Here is a 6527-nt window from a genome sequence, read left to right on the forward strand (position 1 = left end):
CCACGGCAGGGCTCGGGGCAGCGATGCCGCCTCGCTCTCGCAGAGCCCAGCTGGTGCTGCCTGGCTGCCGCCGAAGCCAAATGTTGGCACCCATTCCTTGGGGCCCTGTTTCTTCTCCCCTTGGGCAGCTGTGTGCAGGGACAGGGGTGCCCTCGGGCAGCCCTGCCTGGGGGGGGCCGTTTCACGGCGCCTGCCCAGCCCCGACTCGCGCCCGTCCCATGAACATCCCATCCTTTCGCTGCCCAGCGTCAAGCCCATCCCGCATCCTGCCCAGACGCCTTTTGCTGCCCAACGAGCCTTCGTCACTGTGTCCTTCTCTGGCCGGCCCGCGAACCGCCCCAGCGGGGGCAGGCGATGGGATCAACAGTGGGCATGGGTGCCAGGTGCTGGGGTTTGCAGTTTGTGCTTGGTAGGGCCCGGGGGATGGCGGGGCCGAGGAAGCGCGGGTGCCAGCGCGGAGGGGAGCGGCCGACGCTGCCCCGCTGGCTGAGGCGCGGCACAGCCCCCGCCCAGCCGTAGGTGCTGCCATGAACACTCGAGGCCAGGCCGTTGCTGGCACCACGGCAGGCTGCTGGCACTCCCTGGGAAGGTTTCCCCATTGCTCTGTGACAGCTCAGCATCACCGGGAAATTTCAGGGCTCTCCAGGACCCTCTGATCACTCACGCCTTCACTCTGGAGAGCTGCACCGTGCCTTGAATTTGGCTTCTGCCTCCCTTTGTGTTGCTGGCACCTCGGTTTGCATGGCAAGAGCAGCCCATCTCCCGGCTGCACGCAGACCACAAAAAGGACCAGAGAAAACCAGCGAGCACCAGGTCCTCCAGGCACGGGCTGTCCTCGGCGTCTGCTCTTGGTGGGCACCCGCAACGGATGGACCCAAATCCCGCACCTCCCTCCGATGTCCCCGGTACCTCAGAAGGGAGCAGCTGGCTCCGCGTGCTGCTCCTCGGCGGATGATGACCGCGGAGCTGGGAGAGCAAGTTCCTCTCTGGGCTGCTGCACCCAGAGTGGCGAGTGCCCCCGACTTGGGTGCCCAGCACTGCTGCACTGGCATCAGCCTGCACTAGCCTCGCGCCACAGCTGCGCACCTCCGCCCTCGCGCCAGCCTGCGAGCAGCCATCCGGAGCGAGACCGCTAACGAGCTAACAAATGTCCCACAGGTTTTGATAATGAGCAGTGCGCTGGAGCCAAAGCCCCGCTCCCCTGCCCACACCTCTCTGACCCCAGCCCACGCGGGCGCCGCACACAGCCCCTCCTTCACGCTTGCACGGGGCGCATCCAGGCACGGTGCGCTCTGAAAGCTCTCCCGTCCTCTCAGACCGCGAAAAGCTTTTGGCCTCAGCTGCTGAGCAGCACGTTGTGCGTAGCAGGAGCCTGGGAGGACGACGGCTGTGGATGCTGCTCGCCAGCAGGGCTGGCTCTCCCCGCGGCTGGCACACAGCAGCGATGGCACAGATGTGCGAGCGCAGATAGAGCCGGAGAGCAGAGGTGCCAGGAGGCTGGTGGCCGTGCCAGGGCTCATTGTGCTGCTGTGCAGGCGGCCCGGGACGTGTCACTGGCAATCAGCTGCAGCCTGCTTGGGGCAGCGCGCTTGCTCTTCACAGCACAGTCCCGCAGCGGCGTGCGGCTTGGGCGACTTTGCAGTTTTCATCTGCTTGTTGCCACGTTCCTCTGGTCCTTCCCAGCCTCTGCTTCTCTGGTGCAGGCGCGCAGGCTCGTCAGGGCGCACGATGCAGCCCCAGGTGTATTCACCGTTCCCGCCGTCACCGCAGCCTTTATCTTCCAGGCGCCTGACTTCGCTCGTACGGTGGCTCTCCCCACTCAGCAGAAGCAGAAGGGGGAAGCAGGGGCTCCCCAAAGGATTCCTCTCGTGGCTGGAGCCCTCCGTGCTGTTTAGACGCGCACCAGCAGATGCACAGGCAGTGCCCCAGAAGTCCCGGGCAGGAAACAGCGTTTGTAAAGGTGACGCTTTGAGCTAGGATGGGTTCACACGGGGAGCGGGGCTGGTGCCAGCCTCCAGGGCAGGCTGGCTCCTGTGGCTCCTCGCCGAGCGGAGCACAGATTGTACGATCGTGTTAATTCCATTTCTAAAAGCGTGAGGAAAAAAAAACCCATTATCAGTACAGCTTCCAGTTCTGCTCTTTAAGTATCATATAATTTAGATTAACAGATCTTTTGCAGATGCCACTGTACTTGACAAGATATAATTATTTCTAACAAGAAAAAGTTGTTTTTTTCGACTGCTCTCTGAACGCAGGGCTGTTCCCAAACAGCGATCGTGCGGCGCGCGGTGCCAGCGGGAGCCACCCTTGCAGGGTAGAGACTCCTTCTCTGTTTGCACGCGGCGTTGATGCCGGCGTTCGTGCCTCGCAGGACGTCCTGGACAAGGCTGCGCATTTCGTTTCAGGGGCAAAATCTCCGAGTGTTTCGGAGCGGCGCTCTGCTCCGCGCCCCGCCAGCCGCAGGCGGGATGTGCGGGACGGCACGCGGGGCGCGGGCAGCGGCCGGGGAGGGTCGGGCGGCCTCCGGCCCCTGCCAGAGCCACCTGCGGGTAACGCCGGCTGGGGAAGGGCCGGAGGAGGGTGAGAGGGAAGGCAGAGGATGTGAAAAGGAGGAAAACGAGGAACGGCCGCACGCGGCGCGTCCGCGTGAGCAGCGCCCGGCCCCGGTGCCCCGCGTGCCCCCGCGCCGCGCGTGGCGCGCAGCCCCCACCAGGGGGCGCTGTCAGCGGCCGCCGCCCGTCCGGCTGCGGGGCCGCGGCCCCGGCCCCCCCCCGCGCGAACGGGGGGCTCGGCGCGGGACCCACGGACACGCGCGGGGGGTGCCGCACCCGGCGGTGCCGGAGCAGCGCCGCTGAGGGTTCCCAGCGCCCAGAGCTCGTCCGCGCGGTTGCTGAAAACATCTCGCGTTTCGCGCTCCGTAGCGCGCCAGAGCGGAGGCGAGCCCGGCCCGGCGGGGGACACAGAGCCAAGGCCCGCAGCACGCGCAGGGGGCCGCTCCCGCGAAGGCGGTGAAATGCGGCTGTAGGCCCACGGCGAGAACATCCCCCGTCGCCTGTGCGTGAGCCGCGTCCCCGTCGGCAGCGACGCCGAAATGGCGTTTGTGTTTTCCCGGTGAAGGGTTCCAGGCAGCGGCAGCCAAGGAGGAGGCGGCAGCGAGCGCGGGTTCCTGCTGCCAGCACCCGGGCACGGGGACACCCCTAGTCCCCCGAGCCATCCCGTCCCTCCACGTTCACCGCCCCGCAAATCCCTGCGGGCAAAACCCCTTCTGCCTGCAGCGCAAACGGGCACAGCAGCTGTGACCCAGCAACGCCGCGCTGCCCAGAGCCGGGCGTGCGCGGGAAGCGGCACAGCACACCGCGCACCAGCAACACATCCTTTGCATCTTTTTTTCTTTTAAAAAGAGCAGCTTTCCATCAAGGAAAGGATTTTCATTGGAATGGAAATACTCATGGGGATGTCAGTTTTGATGACACCTTTGATGGGAGAAAGATTAAACATTTTTTTCCTTTTTATATTTGGTTGAAAATTTTGATTTGATAAGGTAAAATATTAAAAATAAATACATTCACTGTTCTTTCTTAAATGACTTGCTTAAAATTGTATATAATATTAAATATTTAGCATTAAAACACATACCATGTTGTATTTGGTAATATATTTTGAGACGTAATGAAACAACTTGATATTATCAAGAAGGCAACTCAGATGCTTTGAAATTAAGGTTTGTTCCCCCGTCCCCTTCTACGGTGAGTATTTGAGTTTCGTTCCAATTTAAGAGGAAGATCCATTTTGAAGTGCCAGGACTTTCCCCAGCCCAGCGCCGCTGTTCCCTGGCCGTTCTGAACGCCAGGGTTCACGCCGGTGCCAGGGCTGGCGGGTCCCGAGGCCGCAGCTGCCCCAGCCCCACGGGCAGCGCGCATTCCCCTCCCCCTCGGTTCCGCGCACGCCAGCCTGAGGAGTGATGGCACGCGGAATGATCTCAAACCATTGCTTATTAATAATCAGGGATTATGTGAGATGCATGATATTGATTTAAACCCACGAGGCAGCTTTGGGAAGAGAAGGTTTAATTTATAGAAACACTGATGTCTGATAGCAATAAATAATTAGGGCAATTGCAAAAAAAGAGTTCATAGGGCACTGCCCTCCAACTCCAGCTGGCTGCTCTTATCCTGCTAATAAATTGGTTAATAAAAGGAGAGAGAGAAAGGCTGGATTCTGGGGTTATAAAAACAAATGACATTTTTATGTTTAGTGGACAGGAAAGAAACGGGCAGGCAGAGAAGTCAGCCGGGTGCACCAGGAATCACTTTGCAGCTCGCAGTCTGAATTCCTTAATGACATTCTCATTAAAAGTTCCTGCTGCCAAGTGCTGTTTGCTTTCGCCTTCAGAGCTGTCTGCATTAATAACGAGTAACTCCGCCTGGAAGTTATTTACATAAAGTATTGTTCTCATGTCACCGCGCCAACAGCCGCGCCAGGCCCGGGGAGGGGCACGACACCGAGGAGCCCGGCGCTTGCAGCCCGCGCAGCGGCAACCATGGCCGGGCAAAAAGTGGCACCACGTGCTTCAAACGCAGCTCCCATCCCGCTCGGCGCAGCGATGGCATATGGAGCAGGAGCAGGAGGAGTGGCAGCGGGATGGGAGGAGAATCAGGAAAGAAAAGAAGGCAAAACTAATGGGCTAAAGTAAAAACAGCTTAACAGAACAGCAGAGGAAGACTAAACAGAGCTGGAAACCAAACCCCAGAGCAGAACCCACCTCAGCACGTCACTCACTGCGCAGCAGCTCAGCATGGATCCCAATGCCCAGCTCCCTCCCCAGCAGCCAAACCTGGCCCCCCTGCCCCAGCCCCACTTTATACCCTGGGCGTGGGTCACATGGGAGGGCCCAGCCCCTGGCCAGTTTGGGTAACCTGTCCCAGCTGGTGGGTAACCAGTGACCTGTCCCAGCTGTGTGCCAGCCGCAGGGGCCCCCAGCTCCAGCTCCAGCTCCTCTCCCAGCTCTGGTGGGAATGAACTCTGTCCCAGCCGGAGCCAGGACAGCCGCACAGGGAACCTGGAGCGAGGGCTGTGGGTGCGCGGCACACTCCTCTGCTCCGGGAGGCAGGCGTGGCGGGTGCAGGCGTCGCCCGGAGCAGCCCGGTCTCTGGAGGCGCAGCGCTGGAACAAGTCACAGCAGTGCAATTCCAACTGGGGCTCATGTGTCCCTTGCTACTGTCATCCTGTGTTTTTATGCAGTTTGTTACTTATGTTACAGCAAAAATAGCAAGCCCCAAGGGAAACAGGAGACCCCTTCACCAGGCAGTAAACCAGTGCAAAACAGAAACCTCGCCATCCCAGAGTGAAAGCTGGGCTGGAGGGGAAGCCAGTTCCTGAACAGGAGGAGGGGAGAGCATTCCGGAATCTTCCATGGAGCAAAACTGTGTGAAGGGTCTAATTTCAGGTCAACAGAAACTACTTGCGTCAGGAAAATGTAAACATTTAATTCCACATTTTTATTTTATTGATGTTTTTAGTACAAAATTGAAATGAAACATCAAGCTGAAGTGGAAAATTGAAATATTCTGCTCTGAAAAGGCTGAGGCTGAATGTTTTGACCTTATCAGGAAAACTTCTCCCCACATCCCCAATTTTTCTTTTGAAACGAATTTTTGTCAAAGGTGGGAGTCGGCGTGCGGCCCGAAGGCAGGTGAGCGGTGCCGTGCGTTCACACGCGGTGAGCAGCCGCCCGTGTGCGCAGGCGAGGGCACTGACGGTGTTCGCTGGGTGCCGGGGCAGGGTTTGCCGCAGGTCCGGGCAAAGGCACGCAGCGGGAGCGAGGGCACGCGTCTGCGTGCGTGCGGGGACCCGTGTGTGCAGGCGGGCAGCCCGGACACGCGCCGCAATGCACACACGTGCACAGGCGTGCACACGCATGCACCAGTGCGCAGGCAGCCCAGCTTTCCCAGAGGCGTCAGCAGGCCGCTGCCTGCGCGTGCGTCCCCCCGCTCTGCCCACACCCCCAAGCCTCGGCAGCGGCGCTGCTCTCGCGCTCCGGCGGAAAACTGCGCACAAAGGGCCGCAAGAAATCGCCCGGATGCAGTGAAGGATTTTCGTGGCAAGAAATCAAATAAAACGTTCATCGTGATGAAGTGAAAAATAAAACATGCTTTCAGAAAATGGTCCTTTTCTTCTCTGTGCCCGGGGGGGCCTGCGGGGGAACACAGACAAAGGTGCCGAAGGTCTCAATCATCTCACCGCTTAATTATTCCGTCTCTTAGAAGGCATCTCCAGGCAATTAGAATAATCATTCATGCCTGTGCTTTGCCGGGGACTCTTGCATTCTTCCTGTGAAGCATCGGAGCTGGATTGTAATTTTTTTTTTAACTTTAGTGGTGACCTGCAACTAAAGGAAAAATACAAGTTTTTTTGAAATATTAGTTTAATAAGACATGAGAATAATATTAAGGATATGAGCCTCCCTTATTTATTATTTATATGTATAGCGTGATTTAGAGATGCACTTGAACCAAACAAGTCACTAC

The sequence above is a fragment of the Chlamydotis macqueenii genome, chromosome 20 (assembly GCF_036417535.1).
Source record: "Chlamydotis macqueenii isolate bChlMac1 chromosome 20, bChlMac1.mat, whole genome shotgun sequence".
Lineage (NCBI taxonomy): Eukaryota > Metazoa > Chordata > Aves > Otidiformes > Otididae > Chlamydotis > Chlamydotis macqueenii.